Source organism: Camelina sativa, chromosome 5, assembly GCF_000633955.1.
Source record: "Camelina sativa cultivar DH55 chromosome 5, Cs, whole genome shotgun sequence".
Classification (NCBI taxonomy): domain Eukaryota; kingdom Viridiplantae; phylum Streptophyta; class Magnoliopsida; order Brassicales; family Brassicaceae; genus Camelina; species Camelina sativa.
In genome coordinates, this window is record NC_025689.1 from 15,219,573 (window position 1) to 15,238,212 (window position 18,640).

Here is an 18,640-nt window from a genome sequence, read left to right on the forward strand (position 1 = left end):
GTAGTTTAGTATTCTGACACCCAAATGTGATCTCACGTTTCTCTCTTGTAATAGGTGTTTTTCATCTGTTGATTGTCTCACTAACTGCAGGGAAACGAGTATTGCTCTGACCTGCTTCAAGATCCTTAATTTGAATTCACTCACGACTCCTGCCAGTGGCTTGAATGAGTATATTCCCTCGAATCACTTTCATTTTTAATTTGAATCAGAATCTTTGATCATTTCGTTTCTGCTGATTTGGTGCCTCTCTTTGCAGATGCTTGACTACAATGTACGTGGCGGTGAGAGGAGCCTCTCTCAGACATTTCATCTAAACTTATCAACTCACATCAAACACTTGTGCGTTCTGTTTTTTTTTTCTGCAGGGAAGCTCAATCGTGGTCTCTCCATGGTTGATAGCTACAAGCTGTTCAAGCCAAGCCAAGACTTGACCGATTAAGGGACTTTCATTTTGTGTGCTCTCAGGTGGTGCATTGAATGGGTAATTCCGTTTTTTTGCTATTAAGTAAACAATTATGTGGTTCTCTTTACTCTTATAGTTGTTTGCTTGTTTTTGTTGTGAGATGGGTTAAAGAGTTCCAAAGGGCATATGAAAATGGAATTTACAAGTCAAAGTGTGCGTTTCAAGTTTCTGGTTTAGTTATTGATAGCGTTTCGTAGTAGCTGGTATCATAACAAAAATCTTTTTGTCCAGGTTCTAGGAGCCAACATATGAGGATTGTCTCGACCTGATTGCTCGTGTTCCTGTTGTAGCTGCGTATGTTTATCGGAGGTTAGTGAAGAATATATATTTTTGTAATCTTTTTCATGTTTCTTGTAGCTTCTGAGTTTTCGGTACTGATAGTGTACTTTTACTTCTATTTTTGTATCTAACTTTCCACTCAATCATTGCAGGATGTACAAGAATGGTGATTCCATCCCCTCAGATATATCTTTGGATTATGGTGCAAACAATTCCTCTACCTGTACATGACTGATGAAAGTTTCAAACAAATTGAGCATGCGAAAGTGATTTAAAATCTTGTTATGTGTCCTCATTTTAGTAACGTCAAAGTTTGGTCTACCAGTCTCATAGCTTCTAGTAACTAACACCGCCATAAGAGATTTTTTTTTCCCTTCTTCTAGTTAATGTTGTAATGTTACGAGTCTACTAAATATCTCTATTGACCTCATCATGATTTGTCTGCAGGTTGTTCTAGGATATGGACACCATCTTCTGCGCAAAACTGTTCCAAGGGCAAAAGAGAGTTTGCCTTGAAGCATTTACCTGATGACGCTCTTTTCCCAGCTGGTACTTTCCTTTTTCCTTCTATTCTGCTCTGCTCTCAAAATTCGATCAATGTCCAGTGGCTTACAAATCTTTCCTACTCTGTAGGTGTCAAAGCTTTACGAAGTTGGGCCACCCTGTTCTCACCGAGCTTGAAAAGGTAGTATCTCTATCATTTCTAGAATAACAGGGGGATCGTTTCATGTAATGGATTACGTTGAAAGTATGACAAGGCTTGAGAACTCCTTTGCCGATCATTTTGAATTTAAATACAAATGCTATGATGGCTTGTTTTAGGTGAAGAACCCGTGACCAAGTGTTGATGCTCACAGTGGGGTCTTGCTGGACTACTATGGTCGAACCGAAGTAAGGTAAGAAGCATATATCTCTTTTAAAGTAACATTTCACATGAATATACTACTCACAAATACCTAATGTTGCGCGTTTTGTAGGTACTACACCGTTCTCTTTCGTGTTTGAAGGAGTCGTGGCATCTGCTCTCAGGTATATCTATATATTTTACACAATGAGTAAATTAAGAAGAAAAAAAGAAATCATCAGAAGGCATTGAACGACAAATAATTTAACTGTCCAACTAACAAATAGTATCAAACCGGTTATTCGATCAAAAGCTTTTGCTTTTAACGAATTAGCCAGAAAATTGGAATTCGAATGAAGAGAAACCAAAGTGTATCATTTCATCCCCATTGTCTAATTTGGCTCCTTCACTGTATCCACCTGAAACACACAGAACCTCAGATTTACGCTACAGTGTGCATCAGATTAGATTTATGAATAGAGGAAACAAACCTCATTGAGGTGTTGAGCAGACTTGGAGGTTATATAAGCGATACGTGTGTATCACTTCTAATGTTTTTATGATTAGTGGATTTAAAAAAAAAACCGTCTTTCCGTCCTAAAGAACAAAATAAAAAGAACTAATGCCCTTTCATCAAAGTGTATAGTTCCAACCAGAAAGGCTCTTCACTTGGTTATAATCAGTTCCAACCAGAAAGAGCGAGACAGACAGCGAGCGAGCGAGAGGGTATGATTATAATGGTAATCAAATTGGTCTTTTGTCTTTCCCTTGGCCGCTTTTATAGAGTGAGTCGAGTTTTTGTTCTTTAATGGGTTTGTTTCTTTCTTTTTGGTGAAACAAAACAGGTCTGTGTTCGTGTTCTAACCAGGACGATGATGTATTTGACTCAGTAACTAACAACATTAAACTGATTAGAAGGTATTTATATGTCTTTGTCTTCCCTTGTCCGCTTCCTCCAATCTGGTTGGTTGTTTTACTTCATACTCAATAATAACCAAAAGTTAACAACATCAAACTGATTCAGAACCAAAAAAGGTAAGCTTATGGGTTTGAAGAGTGAAGAAAATTCAGAACCAAAAAAGGTAACAACATCAAACTGTATAGGTGTCTTTGACTCAATACGTCTTCCTTTCTCCTTCACTTTAATCTGCCAATCTTTTAAGTCAGCAACTTGCTTTTAATCGCAGATTCTGGCCTATGAAGAGAGCCAAATGGAGTTACGGCCTGTGAAGAGAGGTAGTCAAGAAGCAGGTACATTGTGTTTTATTTTCTTCTGTTTATTTTTATCAATAGTGTAACAAGAATCTCAGGTTTATGTTTTGTTTTGCAGGTATGCATAAATTGGATGTGTTTGAAAAGCTTGAAGCTAACTATAGGTCTTTGTCTTCCCTTGTCCACTTCCTCAAACTTTTTGCTTTTTTATTTATTCATAACCTAATGGGTTTGTTGTTTCTTTCTTTTGGCCTTTGGGTGGTGAAACGAGGAAACAGGTTTGTGTCTGTTCCAAACAGGACGATGAATCATATTTTTTCAAGGACGTACGAAAGCATGAAGGTTTAGCACTGAAAGGGGGCTTATCTGGTAAGTATGTTGTCAGGACGGTAATGTGTGGTTTGGTTGAGCTGTCATGATGTGTCTATGGAGATCTAGCACTTTGAGCCCAATTGATCTTTATATATCCTCGTCTTCTTAGCTTCTATCACCTGATGATTTTGTTTGCTATCTCTCTCATAGGTTCTGAGCCAGCCAAGCAATGACCCCTATCTTGAAGGAGATTTCTGCCACGATCCAAGGTTGGTTTGTTTGTTCTCTTGTCCTTCTTTGTTAAGATTTACTTTACTTAGAGAAATCTTCACTTTCATCACTCTAACCTCTGCTCGGTTGTTACCTTTGGTCGTGTCGTGACTCGTGAATGATGAAGAAGATGATCGTTCTGGCTTGAACGACAGTGTTTTGAAAATTCTAGGAATTGTGCTTTTGGTGTTAGTTGGCAGCCCATATTCTTCTCCTTCATTCCCCTTTGTCTGAAATCAAAACGGAACAAAGGAGTCAGGACTGAGCTTTGGTATTGGTTAGAAGTACCTCCTCTTTCCTTCTTCTTCTAAATCTCCATGATTCTTGTTTTTTTGTTACTGAGTTGTGGTGTGTGATTTGAAATTTCTTGTCTTCTGAGTCTCAGAACTTTGAAGCATTATAATGGCGACGAGAGAGCAAACAAGTCAGAAAGAGGTATGTATCTTTTTTTTTTGTGTGTTCTTCTTATCAATCTATATGGTTTTGACTGAGTTAGGACATATAGGTTTGTTTCTTTTTGATTATGTGGAACAGGTGGGCTTTGATTGATTTATTTGACTCTCTCTTTCTCTCGTTGATTCAGAACACAATCGTCACCAACGTGCTTGCTTAAGGTAACAACATAAACTGGTTCTTCTGATTTGATCGATGAATTTGCTTTTATTTTTGGTTACAGTTGCAATTTAATGGTTTAATTATATTGTGAATCAGGTCAAGGAGATCATCATTGAAGGTAGAGAGCATAAACAACTAATTCCATAAATGACACCATTTTATGAGCCAACGTCCAAGAAGAAGAAGAAGAAGAAGAAGACCCCCAGGTTTTATTTCATATCATCCTGTATGATTTTGTGTTATTATTTGTTCCTTGTGTTGCTTTGAAATTTGTTAATGATCAGTGTTTCTCTTCATATTAAATTTTGAAAACAATTTGCTTTAACTGGGACTTTTATTGTTGTAGGGACCTGAGATGAAGTGGAATTGATAATGATGCTGGTTGTTGCTGTTCTCGTATGTCTGGTTTAGCCTTATTTTATGATTTCAAATTATATTTCTATGTGAATTCATTATCTTCATAAAGTTGGAACCATTGTGAGAGTGCGTTGGTTCTTCTATCTTATTCTCTCATGCAAAAGGCTGGACAAATTCAGGTATTCATTCCGTTTTCCTTCCCAAATCTGTTGCAATCAGTCCTGAGATTTGGACTGTGCCATTCGGGAGTCTTACAACATTATTTTGCTATGTTATTTAAATTTTCAGTTAACAGTAATGTCGCTGATCTTCCTAGTGATGTTAGCCTGCATGTTTTAACTTTTAAGCCTAAGATCCTATATTTTAGTGGAGGAGGATGCTTTGATCGGCTGGTGATGGTTTTGATGGATCGTTTTTGTCTTCTCTGCGCTACATCTTCAGGTAGTCTTCTTCCTCTTAACTGATTTTTTTTAGGGTTTGGTTTCCAAATTGCATAGGTAGCTTTATGTATGTTCATGCTAATTACTTGTTATGTTGTTTCAAGTTTCGGATGATGCTTTTATCGATGAGAGTGATGGCTTTGATGGACACGTTTCTTCTCTGTGCTACTTCTTCAAAGGGTTTTGTTCTTCCTCTTAACACGTCTTTAACTTCTTTTTTTTTGTTTTGTTTGTTCCTTACGTTTCTTTCTTCATATTGCAGGTATTTTGGAAGCAAACCATGATCCAAACATCACGTTTCTAATCCATGTTATTGTCTTCAAGTGTTCTCATTGGTTCCTTGCTCTAAACTCATCTCTATTTGCTTCTTTATTGTCATTTTGGTTCGGTGGTTTTGTCTTATTTCTAGTTACATAATGTCGTTTTTGTTTTGTTGGTTTAGATTTGTGGACAATGATCCTGCGATTGATCGGTGATGGCTTTGACTGATCGTTGTCACTCTCTTACTCATGTTGCTCTTCTAGAGTTTGGTTTCTAAATTGATCATTCAAGGCTTTTTTATTATGTTCATGCGATTTTTAACTCTACTTGGCTCTGTTAATTTTAGATTGTGGAGGAGGATGCTTTGATCAGTTGGTGACGGTTTTGATGGCTTGTATTTGTCCTCTCTGCGGTACATCTTCAGGTAGTCTTCTTCCACTGAACCGATTTTTTCTGTTTCTTTCTATATAAAGTGAAAAGAACATCTCTGTCTCTCTTTGATGCAGATCATGAGGAACTAGGATTACTGTGTGGGAGGTTCAAAGAGAAAAAACAAAGATTGTGAGAGCGTTTAATTTCTGAGTTTAACTTTCAGGTTGCCTCGCATCTTTACACCTTTTTACACCTTATGATCTGTTGTTGCTCCATGTTACCTCTTTCACGGTCTCTTCTTTCCCTTTGTTATATCCCAGGCTGAAACCTCTATATACATGTTCATGCTATTTACTTGTTATTATGTTGTTTCAGTTTGTGGATGATACTTTTTTGTGGATGATACTTTTATCGATGAGAGTGATGGCTTTGATGGACACGCTTCTTGTCTGTGCTACATCTTTAAACGGTTTTCTTCTTCCTCTTCACACGTCTTCAGGTGAGTGTTACACTGGGGTTTTGTTACAATGTCCTATTTTTCGGTAAGGGTTTGTTCTCAGACCTTCTCTTCTCCACCTGATGATCTTGTTCACTCTCTCGCTCTCCCTCAGGTTCGGCGCCAGCCAACACTAGCCAAGCAATTTATAGCCAAGACGAAGTGGAATTGATAATGGTGCTGGTTGTTCGTGTTCTCGTAGTGTCACCATGTTGATATATGTATGTCTGATTTAGCCTTATTTATGATGTCAAACTATTTTTCTATGTGAATTCATTATCTTCATAAAATTGGTACCTTGATGTGTGTTTTGATTGCATGTTCACAGGCTGACATCCTTATTCGTGGTTATGCTGGTTGGAATTCTAGGTTTGCCTTGAAGGTCTTAGACCAAGTCTTCCCAAAGGTACACTCTGGTAGTCTTCTCTTGATCAATTGATGATGGTTCTATATGATGGATCTTTCTGGTCTGCTCTTGGCTAAAGCTTCAGGTAATAGTATTCTTCCTCTTAACCGATTTTTGTTTTTCTTTTTTCTTTCTACATCTTCAAAAAAAACATCTCTGTCTCTCTTTGTTGCAGATCATCATGAGGAACCAGGATTACTGTGTGGGAGGTTCGAAGAGAAAGAAAAATCATTGTGGGAGACTGGGAGTGTGTTTGATTTCTAAGTTTAACTTTCAGGTTACCTCGCATTTATACACACCTTTTATCATATCTGTTGTTTTATTTGATATTATGGGAATTAGTTGGTGTTAGTTGGCCCACCATAATTCTTTATTTCTTCTTTAGGGTCCATTAGTTGATGAGACGTTGTCGTTTTGGAGTATCGTCTCCTTCCATCCCCTTGTCTGAAAACAAAATGGAACGGAGGACTTTAGGAGTGACGACTGAGGAGTGAGGAGTGAGAGACTACTCTGAGCAAAGTGCAAGGCGCTGTCAAAAGACTTGTCTCATCATGCGGCTGTGCCAGGTTTGTATGTCTCTGCTCTGTGTGTTTTGTGACCTCTAGTTTCATGAATTAACATTGCAGGATGTACAAGGATGGTAGCATCATTCCATTAGATGATTCCTTAGGCTATGCTGCAATTTTTTCACACATGAGCTACTCAGATGAAAGAGCTCATGAGGCTTTATCTCACCGTCCACAGGTTTCTTCTGGATCTCTCTGTTTCTACATGTCTCAAAACTTAATCAATAAGCTAATTTGTTTTTAATGTGTATTATGATTTTGTTCGCTCTCTCAGGTTACGAGCCAGTCAACACTGCAGCCAAGCAATGGCTCCTATCTTGAAGGAGATTCTGCCACGATCCAAGGTTTGTTTGTTTGTTCTCTTGTCCTTCTTTTTGTAATTACTCTACTACCTTAATTATTTTTATCTGTCAAGTACTTGCATCTGTGCTTCTGTACAAGTAATATATCTTATTATCTTAACTGAACAACTTCCTTTTTTATCATATTACTAGGAAGTAGCTGGATTAACAGATATTGAGCCTGTTCGCACAAAGTTCGTGAGTTCTCCTCATTGTCTCGGCTTTTTTTTTTCTTTTTTTCTTCTAGGGTTATTTATCTGTAGCTAACATATATTTTGCCCTTGTTATTTCAGCCACTTTCTCTGGAGCTTGGACCAGGTATTTTGGGAAATGATCTTCGATGGATTTCAGGTTTAAGATGGCTTCTCACGATTCTTTTGTTTCTCACGATTCTTTTGTTTCATATCTCACAGGAGGCCATTGAAGAACTATTACCAGAATATCCGGTCCCGTGATGTGTACATCCCTCGGGGTGTTTCTGTCCCAGCTCTTGACAAAGATTGTCCTTGGGGACTAGTTCCCAGCCCAATCAGCTATGGTAATGTGTTTGTTTGAATGCATCTCTCTCTATCTATTGAAGTGTTCATATGGTTTTAATCTTGATGCTCCACTGAATTCAACTTGTTTTGCAGTCGAGGGAGACACAATAATTGCTGGTGTATGTTGTACGTTTATTAATTGGTCTCCTCCTTAATCTGATTTTACACAGTTACTGTGGTGTTGAGTGAGAGAGAGATACAGAGATCAAGATGATAAATAGATTGTTCTAATGGCTACGAGAGAGCAAGATGATGATGGTCTTGGACTCCACAGATCCATGAATTGTGAGTCGAATTTTCCTTTTTAAAGTTGTTGTTTTTCTTTTGTTTACAATTCAGATGGAGACTGAGATTTTGGGTTTAATATGTTTCTGTAGGTATGGAGAATTAGGGTTCATGGAGGTTCCAAACCTCAATGCCTTGGGTTCCTTATTCCAGATAGAGTATCTATCTATGGGTCCAATATTACTCGGCCAGGGTTTGTTCTCAGACCTCTCTATTATATTATTGGAAAATCCTCTTCTCTTCTCCATTGAGTATCTATCACCTGATGATTTTGTTTGCTATCTCTCTCATAGGTTCCGAGCCAGCCAAGCAATTACCACTATCTTGGAGGAGATTTCTGCCACGATCCAAGGTTGGTTTGTTTGTTCTCTTGTCCTTCTTTGTTGAATTTTACTTTACTTAGAGAACTCTTCACTTTCCTCATCGCTAACTCTAACCTCTGGTCGTGTCGTGACTCGTGAATGATGAAGAAGATGATCATTGTGGCTTGAAACGACAGTATTTTGAAAATTCTAGGAATTGTGCTTTTGGTGTTAGTTTTGCGGCCCATATTCTTCTTCTTCCTTCCGCTTAGTCTGAAATCAAAACGAAACAGAGAGGAGTCAGGACTGAGCTTTGGTATTGATTAGAGGTACCTCCTTATTTCTTCTTCTTCTAAATCCCTATGATTCTTTTTTTTTTTGTTTTGTTTGTTCCTTACGTTTCTTTCTTTGTTTTGCAGGTCTTTTGGAAGCAAACCATGATCCAATCATCACGTTTCTAAACCATGTTATTGTCTTCAATCGTTCTCATGGGTTCCTTGCTCTAAACTCATCTCTATTTGCTTCTTTATTGTCACTTTGGTTCGGTGGTTTTGTCTTATCTTCTGGTTACATAATGTCGTTTTTGTTTTGTTGGTTTAGATTTGTGGAGGATGATCCTGCGATTGATCGGTGATGGCTTTGACTTATCGTTGTCACTCTCTTACTCTTGTTGCTCTTCTAGAATTTGGTTTCTAAATTGATCATTCAAGGCTTTTTTATTATGTTCATGCGATTTTTAACTCTACTTGGCTCTGTTAATTTTAGATTGTGGAGAAGGATGCTTTGATTGGTTGGTGACTGTTTTGATGGCTTGTATTTGTCCTCTCTGCGGTACATCTTCAGGTAGTCTTCTTCCACTTAACCTATTTTTTCTGTTTCTTTCTATATAAAGTGAAAAAACACCTCTATCTCTCTTTGATGCAGATCATGAGGACCTAGGATTACTGTGTGGGAGGTTCAAAGAGAAAAAAACAAACATTGTGGGAGCGTTTGATTTATGAGTTTTAACTTTCAGGTTGCCTCGCATCTTTACACCTTTTTGCCTATCGGTTTAATATGTCTTTTTAACGAAAATTTATTTGTCTTTGATGCAGATCGTGAAGGCACTGGGAGGACTGATGTGATAAAATCTTACCTTTGGTCTGTCATCTTTTTAAGGTTTCTTCTTCTGTGCTACATCTTTGTATTACCATCCGTTTCCATTACAACCACAAGTTAACCTTTGTTCTGTCGTTGCTCCCTGTTGCCTCTTTGTTATATTCTTACTGATCACACAGATCAGCTAATGTTTTTCTTTGCTTGTGTTAGATCGTGGAGGTTAAGGACCTTGTTGGAGGGAAGGATGGTTTGAGAGTATATAACTTCGAGTTTCTGGTTACTTCACATCTATACTAATGGCTATTTTTGGTGAGGTATATATGTTCACCTATACTAATTGATGTTTTTATAGGGTTTGGTTTTAAAATATTGCGCATAGGTTGCTTTGATCAGCTAAGGATGGTGTGATTTTTATTGTCGGTATGTACTTTATTTCAGGTTTTGGATCGTTTGATGTCTTTTATGGGATCATGCTTTGATGGAAACGCTTCTTCTCCGCTCTAACGTCTTCAGGGGTTTTGATGGAAACGCTTCTTCTCCGTGCTAACGTCTTCTTAACGGGTTTTGGTCTTACTCATAAGTCTTAACACTGGGCTCGGTTTAAGAATTATGGGAATTGGGCTCTGGTGTTAGTTGGCCCACCATAATTCTTTATTTCTTCTTTTAGGGTCCATTAGTTGATGAGACGCTGTCGTTTTGGAGCATCGTCTCCTTCCATCCCCCTTGCCTGAAAACAAAACGGAACGGAGGACTTGAGGAGTGAGGATCTGAGCTTTAACATAATTTGTTCTCTATTTTTTTCTCATCCAGTCCAGTTTCATGATTCGATTTCCTGCCTGGGGTTTTGGAGGAAGAACATCTGATGGTTCTGTGTCTCCTCATGCTTTTTACAACATTATACGGCGACGAGGTAACGTACTAGACATAAAAAACTGTTCTGCCTTTTTTTTCTTTTTCATTGGAACTGTTATACTATATGTGTGCATACATAACATACTGATGTATAATACATTATACGGAAGTTTTTGTCTCAAGGACGTTAACCAAGCTTGTGGCCAATTTGATAACAACACAGTCTGGTGCAGGCCGTGTCCTTGCTTGTCATCTTCAATCCGTCCGAGACAGTCTATGGGCTACTTTGATCATGTTTATGGCCAGGTAAAGTTTCCTATCTTTTGATTCCTCATAGCATTGACTTCCCCTTTTCTGACTATGTATTTTCTTATCGCTACTTCTTTTTCTACTTTATTATTCATGAACAGCCTGTGATACTTCATTACAATTAATAAGGCCATACTCTCTGATGATTTGGTGGTAGTTTCACTTCATGTTGGTAGTGTCGCGCGAGGGCTCGTCCCATAATCTTTCACAATGCTTCAGGTTTGCATGAATCTATAATTTTCCTACTTGCAAGCCTAATTTTTTTAAGCTATTTGGTTCACTTATTAAATTTGTTTGGTTGATAATATGTCAGAGCTGGCTTGTACGTATGCCTTGGCCAGTTGCTTCAAAGCTTGGTGCTGATACTCCTCTACTTACTGGGCAGGTAATTACTCAATTAATATATTTTTTTTTACAACCAAGATAGTCAATTAAAGATGTGTGTTGTTGATTGCTTTCTTTTCCTGTTGTCAGCGTGTCCTTGATGCCCTTTCCCCTTCAGTTTGTGGTGGAACCTGCGCCATTCCTGGTGCTTCTGGCTGTGGGAAAATTGTTATCAGTTATGCACTTTCCAAGGTTTGACACTTTGGTTTTGTTCCACTTAAAGTTACTGAATATTTTGAGTTTCCAATTCTAATTTGTTCTTATCTATATAGTACCTCTTACTCCGATGTTGTAGGTAATGAACTTATCAGGTGATGCTAAAGGGAAGGTAGCTATAATGTGATCATGTTTTAGCTTTTATATATGTCTCAAGCTTGATCCAACTGTGTAGTAAACTTGATATTTGAATTTGATGTCTGCATAGTAAAAGTCTGCTTCAAAGAATAGTTTGCTTTTTCCTTTTTTGATATTGCTTTTCTAGTTCCCTCTTTCCTCATAAGTTTTTTTTTCCAATTTCAGGACCGTCTGACGACACTCAAGTCAGAATATTTCTTTCTATCTGGGTATAGAGCTTGGGAGAATCAAGATTAAACGTTTTGCTGATGCTGGGATCTATGCTCAGCTGCAAGAGAGTGTAAGGGGATGTTATATGAGTTTGTCAATTGTTTCATTCTTGTGGCCCCATTTAGTTTCTCGTTGATGGCTAACAGACTTTTTATATGACTTTTATTCTACAATTTTTTGCAGGCTCAAGGACGTGAATCTGTTGCAGCCAACCTTGTTGCAGATTTGACATTGCAGGTGAGTTATAAGTCTGTAATGGTGGACGACATGATTGACACAGAAGGTGAGTTATAATTCTCTATCTATCTGCACATATTATATTTCCGTGTCACCGCATGTGATCATTTAGTTTTCAGCTTTTATTCATTTATGTCTCAAGCTAGATCCAAATGCTTACTAAACTTGATATTTGAATTTGATGTATGCAAAAGTCTGTTTGAAAGATTGGTTTGTGTTTTCCTTCTTAATATTGCTTCTGGAAGTGCTGGTTGTGGGATTGTTTGTTTATTTCGTTTAAATGGTAGCAATGCAGGACCTAAAGTCGCAGCTGCAAGAGTTAATTATGGAACAGCAGGTTAGTGTAGACCCCCGTTTGTATAAATGTTTTTAAAAATGAAGTTGTTAAGTATTTGTTCTGATGGTTGAGATTGTTCTTAAATGCTACTTCCAACGATTCAACGAATATATTTTTCTTTTCTAGTTCCCTCTTTCCTCATAAGATTTCCCCAATTTCAGGACCATATGATGAAACTCAAGTCAGAATATTTCTTGCTATATGGGTTTGGAGCTTGGGAAAATCAAGATTAAACGTTTTGGTGATGCTGAGATTTAAGCTCAGCTGCAAGAGAGTGTAAGGGAATGTTACTTTCTCGTTGATGGCTAACAGACTTTTTATATGATTCCTCAAGGACGTGAATCTATTGCAGCTAAGCTTGTAGCAAATATAACACAGCTTGGTGCAGACCGTGTCCTTGCTTGTGATCTTCACTCTGGACAGTCTATGGGATACTTTGACATTCCAGTCGATCATGTTCATGGCCAGGTAAAGGTTCCTATCTTAAATGATTCCTCAAAAGTATTTAGTATCTAGCAACTCCGCTCCACAAGACAAGACAAAGTCTTTTTAACACCCAAGTTTCCCGAGCTCGACCTGTGAAAAGACAGATAGTAGGAAGGCAGTGCATCTAGGTTCACCGAGGTATATTTGTACTTCAGAACTAGATAACTAGACGAAACCTAATTGCTTTCTGTGACTTAGTGCAGATCTCGACAGCTCCAGCTTTGCCTGCACCACAAAGAAGTACACCACATCTGCTAGAGTTTTCTGGTAAATACCCTTCATCTGGGAGTATCAAGACTTTAACATACTCATAGCTTAATGAAACCGTTTAATGAATCTGCAAGGATCTCATTTCTTACTGTTGCAGGAATTTAATCTTCAAGCAATGGAAAGGGCTAACAAACATCCATAAACATCTTCAATAGCTTCACCGTAAGTTTTTAATCAAGTATTATGCTTCTTTTCACCCCTAGAAAAGTTGTTTGTATGCATAGAACACTTGCTTTCATGCCATCTAATATGCCTCTGTTTTCCTGCAAAATAATGATTGGAGGCCTCACTATACTGAACTAAGGAGGCTTGTAGCCCTGTGAACAAAAAGGTATACTGAAGTGGTGTAGTTTAGTATTCTGACACCCAAATGTGGTCTCACGTTCCTCTCTTGTAATAGGTGTTTTCATCTGTTGATTGTCTCACTAACTGCAGGGAAACGAGTATTGCTCTGACCTGCTTCAAGATCCTTAATTTGAGTTCACTCACGACTCCTGCCAGTGGCTTGAATGAGTATATTCCCTCGAATCACTTTCATTTTTAATTTGAATCAGAATCTTTGATCATTTCGTTTCTGCTGATTTGGTGCCTCTCTTTGCAGATGCTTGACTACAATGTACGTGGCGGTGAGAGGAGCCTCTCTCAGACATTTCATCTAAACTTATCAACTCACATCAAACACTTGTGCGTTCTGTTTTTTTTTTCTGCAGGGAAGCTCAATCGTGGTCTCTCCATGGTTGATAGCTACAAGCTGTTCAAGCCAAGCCAAGACTTGACCGATTAAGGGACTTTCATTTTGTGTGCTCTCAGGTGGTGCATTGAATGGGTAATTCCGTTTTTTTGCTATTAAGTAAACAATTATGTGGTTCTCTTTACTCTTATAGTTGTTTGCTTGTTTTTGTTGTGAGATGGGTTAAAGAGTTCCAAAGGGCATATGAAAATGGAATTTACAAGTCAAAGTGTGCGTTTCAAGTTTCTGGTTTAGTTATTGATAGCGTTTCGTAGTAGCTGGTATCATAACAAAAATCTTTTTGTCCAGGTTCTAGGAGCCAACATATGAGGATTGTCTCGACCTGATTGCTCGTGTTCCTGTTGTAGCTGCGTATGTTTATCGGAGGTTAGTGAAGAATATATATTTTTGTAATCTTTTTCATGTTTCTTGTAGCTTCTGAGTTTTCGGTACTGATAGTGTACTTTTACTTCTATTTTTGTATCTAACTTTCCACTCAATCATTGCAGGATGTACAAGAATGGTGATTCCATCCCCTCAGATATATCTTTGGATTATGGTGCAAACAATTCCTCTACCTGTACATGACTGATGAAAGTTTCAAACAAATTGAGCATGCGAAAGTGATTTAAAATCTTGTTATGTGTCCTCATTTTAGTAACGTCAAAGTTTGGTCTACCAGTCTCATAGCTTCTAGTAACTAACACCGCCATAAGAGATTTTTTTTTCCCTTCTTCTAGTTAATGTTGTAATGTTACGAGTCTACTAAATATCTCTATTGACCTCATCATGATTTGTCTGCAGGTTGTTCTAGGATATGGACACCATCTTCTGCGCAAAACTGTTCCAAGGGCAAAAGAGAGTTTGCCTTGAAGCATTTACCTGATGACGCTCTTTTCCCAGCTGGTACTTTCCTTTTTCCTTCTATTCTGCTCTGCTCTCAAAATTCGATCAATGTCCAGTGGCTTACAAATCTTTCCTACTCTGTAGGTGTCAAAGCTTTACGAAGTTGGGCCACCCTGTTCTCACCGAGCTTGAAAAGGTAGTATCTCTATCATTTCTAGAATAACAGGGGGATCGTTTCATGTAATGGATTACGTTGAAAGTATGACAAGGCTTGAGAACTCCTTTGCCGATCATTTCGAAGTTATATACAAATGCTATGATGGCTTGTTTTAGGTGAAGAACCCGTGACCAAGTGTTGATGCTCACAGTGGGGTCTTGCTGGACTACTATGGTCGAACCGAAGTAAGGTAAGAAGCATATATCTCTTTTAAAGTAACATTTCACATGAATATACTACTCACAAATACCTAATGTTGCGCGTTTTGTAGGTACTACACCGTTCTCTTTCGTGTTTGAAGGAGTCGTGGCATCTGCTCTCAGGTATATCTATATATTTTACACAATGAGTAAATTAAGAAGAAAAAAAGAAATCATCAGAAGGCATTGAACGACAAATAATTTAACTGTCCAACTAACAAATAGTATCAAACCGGTTATTCGATCAAAAGCTTTTACTTTTAACGAATTAGCCAGAAAATTGGAATTCGAATGAAGAGAAACCAAAGTGTATCATTTCATCCCCATTGTCTAATTTGGCTCCTTCACTGTATCCACCTGAAACACACAGAACCTCAGATTTACGCTACAGTGTGCATCAGATTAGATTTATGAATAGAGGAAACAAACCTCATTGAGGTGTTGAGCAGACTTGGAGGTTATATAAGCGATACGTGTGTATCACTTCTAATGTTTTTATGATTAGTGGATTTAAAAAAAAAACCGTCTTTCCGTCCTAAAGAACAAATAAAAAAGAACTAATGCCCTTTCATCAAAGTGTATAGTTCCAACCAGAAAGGCTCTTCACTTGGTTACAATTAGTTCCAACCAGAAAGAGCGAGACAGACAGCGAGTGAGCGAGAGGGTATGATTATAATGGTAATCAAATTGGTCTTTTGTCTTTCCCTTGGCCGCTTTTATAGAGTGAGTCGAGTTTTTGTTCTTTAATGGGTTTGTTTCTTTCTTTTTGGTGAAACAAAACAGGTCTGTGTTCGTGTTCTAACCAGGACGATGATGTATTTGACTCAGTAACTAACAACATTAAACTGATTAGAAGGTATTTATATGTCTTTGTCTTCCCTTGTCCGCTTCCTCCAATTTGGTTGGTTGTTTTACTACATACTCACTAATAACCAAAAGTTAACAACATCAAACTGATTCAGAACCAAAAAAGGTAAGCTTATGGGTTTGAAGAGTGAAGAAAATTCAGAACCAAAAAAGGTAACAACATCAAACTGTATAGGTGTCTTTGACTTAATACGTCTTCCTTACTCCTTCACTTTAATTTGCCAATCTTTCAAGTCAGCAACTTGCTTTTGATCGCAGATTATGGCCTATGAAGAGAGCCAAATGGAGTCACGGCCTGTGAAGAGAGGTAGTCAAGAAGCAGGTACAATTGTGTTTTATTTTCTTCTGTTTATTTTTATCAATAGTGTAACAAGAATCTCAGGTTTATGTTTCGTTTTGCAGGTATGCATAAATTGGATGGGTTTGTTGTTTCTTTCTTTTGGCCTTTGGGTGGTGAAACGAGGAAACAGGTTTGTGTCTGTTCCAAACAGGACGATGAATCATATTTTTTCAAGGACGTACGAAAGCATGAAGGTTTAGCACTGAAAGGAGTATGTTTTCAGGACGGTAATGTGTGGTTTGGTTGAGCTGTCATGATGTGTCTATGGAGATCTAGCACTTTGAGCCCAATTGATCTTTATATATCCTCGTCTTCTTAGCTTCTATCACCTGATGATTTTGTTTGCTATCTCTCTCATAGGTTCTGAGCCAGCCAAGCAATGACCCCTATCTTGAAGGAGATTTCTCCCACGATCCAAGGTTGGTTTGTTTGTTCTCTTGTCCTTCTTTGTTAAGATTTACTTTCCTTAGAGAACTCTTCACTTTCATCACTCTAACCTCTGCTCGGTTGTTACCTTTGGTCGTGTCGTGACTCGTTAATGATGAAGAAGATAATCGTTCTGGCTTGAAACGACAGTGTTCTGAAAATTCTAGGAATTGTGCTTTCGGTGTTAGTTGGCAGCCCATATTCTTCTCCTTCCTTCCCCTTTGTCTGAAATCAAAACGGAACAAAGGAGTCAGGACTGAGCTTTGGTATTGATTAGAAGTACCTCCTCATTCCTTCTTCTTCTAAATCTCCATGATTCTTTTTTTTGTTACTGAGTTGTGGTGTGTGATTTGAAATTTCTTGTCTTCTGATTCTCAGAACTTTGAAGCATTATAATGGCGACGAGAGAGCAAACAAGTCAGAGAAAGGTATGTATCTTTTTTTTTTGTGTATTGGTTCTTCTATCTTATCCTCTCATGCAAAAGGCTGGACAAATTCAGGTATTCATTCCGTTTTCCCTCCCAAATCTGTTGCAATCAGTCCTGAGATTTGGACTGTGCCATTCGGGAGTCTTACAACATTATTTTGCTATGTTATTTAAATTTCCAGTTAGCAGTAATGTCGCTGATCTTCCTAGTGATGTTGGCCTGCATGTTTTAACTTTTAAGCCTAAGACCCTATATTTTGGTGGAGGAGGATGCTTTGATCGGCTGGTGATGGTTTTGATGGATCGTTTTTGTCTTCTCTGCGCTACATCTTCAGGTAGTCTTCTTCCTCTTAACTGATTTTTTTTTAGGGTTTGGTTTCCAAATTGCATAGGTAGCTTTATGTATGTTCATGCTAATTACTTGTTGTTATGTTGTTTCAGGTTTCGGATGATGCTTTTATCGATGAGAGTGATGGCTTTGATGGACACGTTTCTTCTCTGTGCTACTTCTTCAAATGGTTTTGTTCTTCCTCTTAACACGTCTTTAACTTCTTTTTTTTGTTTTGTTTGTTCCTTACGTTTCTTTTTTGGAAGCAAACCATGATCCAATCATCACGTTTCTAATCAATGTTATTGTCTTCAAGCGTTCTCATTGGTTCCTTGCTCTAAACTCATCTCTATTTGCTTCTTTATTGTCACTTTGGTTCGGTGGTTTGTCTTATTTCTAGTTACATAATGTCGTTTTTGTTTTGTTGGTTTAGATTTGTGGACGATGATCCTGCGATTGATCGGTGATGGCTTTGACTGATCGTTGTCACTCTCTTACTCATGTTGCTCTTCTAGAGTTTGGTTTCTAAATTGATCATTCAAGGCTTTTTTATTATGTTCATGCGATTTTTAATTCTGTTAATTTTCAGTTAACAGTAATGTCGCTGATCTTCCTAGTGATGTTGGCCTGCATGTTTTAACTTTTAAGCCTAAGACCCTATATTTTAGTGGAGGAGGATGCTTTGATCGGCTGGTGATGGTTTTGATGGATCGTTTTTGTCTTCTCTGCGCTACATCTTCAGGTAGTCTTCTTCCTCTTAACTGATTTTTTTTTAGGGTTTGGTTTCCAAATTGCATAGGTAGCTTTATGTATGTTCATGCTAACTACTTGTTGTTATGTTGTTTCAGGTTTCGGATGATGCTTTTATCGATGAGAGTGATGGCTTTGATGGACACGTTTCTTCTCTGTGCTACTTCTTCAAATGGTTTTGTTCTTCCTCTTAACACGTCTTTAACTTCTTTTTTTTGTTTTGTTTGTTCCTTACGTTTCTTTTTTGGAAGCAAACCATGATCCAATCATCACGTTTCTAATCAATGTTATTGTCTTCAAGCGTTCTCATTGGTTCCTTGCTCTAAACTCATCTCTATTTGCTTCTTTATTGTCACTTTGGTTCGGTGGTTTGTCTTATTTCTAGTTACATAATGTCGTTTTTGTTTTGTTGGTTTAGATTTGTGGACGATGATCCTGCGATTGATCGGTGATGGCTTTGACTGATCGTTGTCACTCTCTTACTCATGTTGCTCTTCTAGAGTTTGGTTTCTAAATTGATCATTCAAGGCTTTTTTATTATGTTCATGCGATTTTTAATTCTGTTAATTTTCAGTTAACAGTAATGTCGCTGATCTTCCTAGTGATGTTGGC

The 18,640-nt window shown here is 37.9% G+C and overlaps 1 non-coding gene across 50 annotated transcripts in view; it reads left to right on the plus strand.

Moving 5' to 3' along the window:
- Positions 1–18,634, plus strand: part of LOC104786960 — a 32,659-nt gene extending 14,025 nt beyond the window's left edge. For 9 of the 50 annotated variants that reach the window (XR_002038101.1, XR_002038097.1, XR_002038091.1 and 6 more), the window contains 57 exons: positions 4,092–4,201; positions 4,342–4,531; positions 4,641–4,793; positions 4,897–4,972; positions 5,055–5,127; positions 5,235–5,477; positions 5,560–5,648; positions 5,801–5,924; positions 6,037–6,142; positions 6,250–6,412; positions 6,503–6,604; positions 6,713–6,893; positions 6,954–7,071; positions 7,168–7,237; positions 7,388–7,428; positions 7,528–7,552; positions 7,648–7,772; positions 7,867–8,058; positions 8,151–8,251; positions 8,352–8,410; positions 8,529–8,689; positions 8,780–9,203; positions 9,285–9,375; positions 9,455–9,518; positions 9,669–9,772; positions 9,897–10,368; positions 10,481–10,616; positions 10,721–10,838; positions 10,933–11,004; positions 11,094–11,195; positions 11,299–11,331; positions 11,523–11,637; positions 11,751–11,850; positions 12,092–12,141; positions 12,303–12,417; positions 12,494–12,765; positions 12,831–12,894; positions 12,995–13,059; positions 13,181–13,228; positions 13,333–13,410; positions 13,499–13,523; positions 13,608–13,723; positions 13,937–14,014; positions 14,137–14,186; positions 14,432–14,533; positions 14,618–14,669; positions 14,807–14,880; positions 14,962–15,568; positions 15,674–15,746; positions 15,830–15,910; positions 16,016–16,079; positions 16,249–16,324; positions 16,458–16,516; positions 16,648–16,802; positions 16,902–17,285; positions 17,392–18,020; positions 18,127–18,374. This is a non-coding gene — a transcript (uncharacterized LOC104786960). Of the gene's footprint in view, positions 1–39; positions 169–256; positions 282–365; positions 482–574; positions 617–694; positions 773–894; positions 945–1,189; positions 1,292–1,375; positions 1,428–1,564; positions 1,639–1,719; positions 1,772–2,225; positions 2,327–2,431; positions 2,505–2,587; positions 2,669–2,773; positions 2,838–2,916; positions 2,963–3,076; positions 3,168–3,320; positions 3,380–3,507; positions 3,665–3,765; positions 3,816–3,914; positions 3,995–4,091; positions 4,202–4,341; positions 4,532–4,640; positions 4,794–4,896; positions 4,973–5,054; positions 5,128–5,234; positions 5,478–5,559; positions 5,649–5,800; positions 5,925–6,036; positions 6,143–6,249; positions 6,413–6,502; positions 6,605–6,712; positions 6,894–6,953; positions 7,072–7,167; positions 7,238–7,387; positions 7,433–7,527; positions 7,553–7,647; positions 7,773–7,866; positions 8,059–8,150; positions 8,252–8,351; positions 8,411–8,528; positions 8,690–8,779; positions 9,204–9,284; positions 9,376–9,454; positions 9,519–9,668; positions 9,773–9,896; positions 10,369–10,480; positions 10,617–10,720; positions 10,839–10,932; positions 11,005–11,093; positions 11,196–11,275; positions 11,332–11,522; positions 11,638–11,750; positions 11,851–12,091; positions 12,142–12,302; positions 12,418–12,475; positions 12,766–12,830; positions 12,895–12,994; positions 13,060–13,180; positions 13,229–13,332; positions 13,411–13,498; positions 13,524–13,607; positions 13,724–13,816; positions 13,859–13,936; positions 14,015–14,136; positions 14,187–14,431; positions 14,534–14,617; positions 14,670–14,806; positions 14,881–14,961; positions 15,569–15,673; positions 15,747–15,829; positions 15,911–16,015; positions 16,080–16,159; positions 16,325–16,457; positions 16,517–16,644; positions 16,803–16,901; positions 17,286–17,391; positions 18,021–18,126; positions 18,375–18,446 lie in introns of those variants that run through there. The other 41 variants (XR_002038123.1, XR_002038117.1, XR_002038114.1 and 38 more) reach the window with 41 other exon arrangements.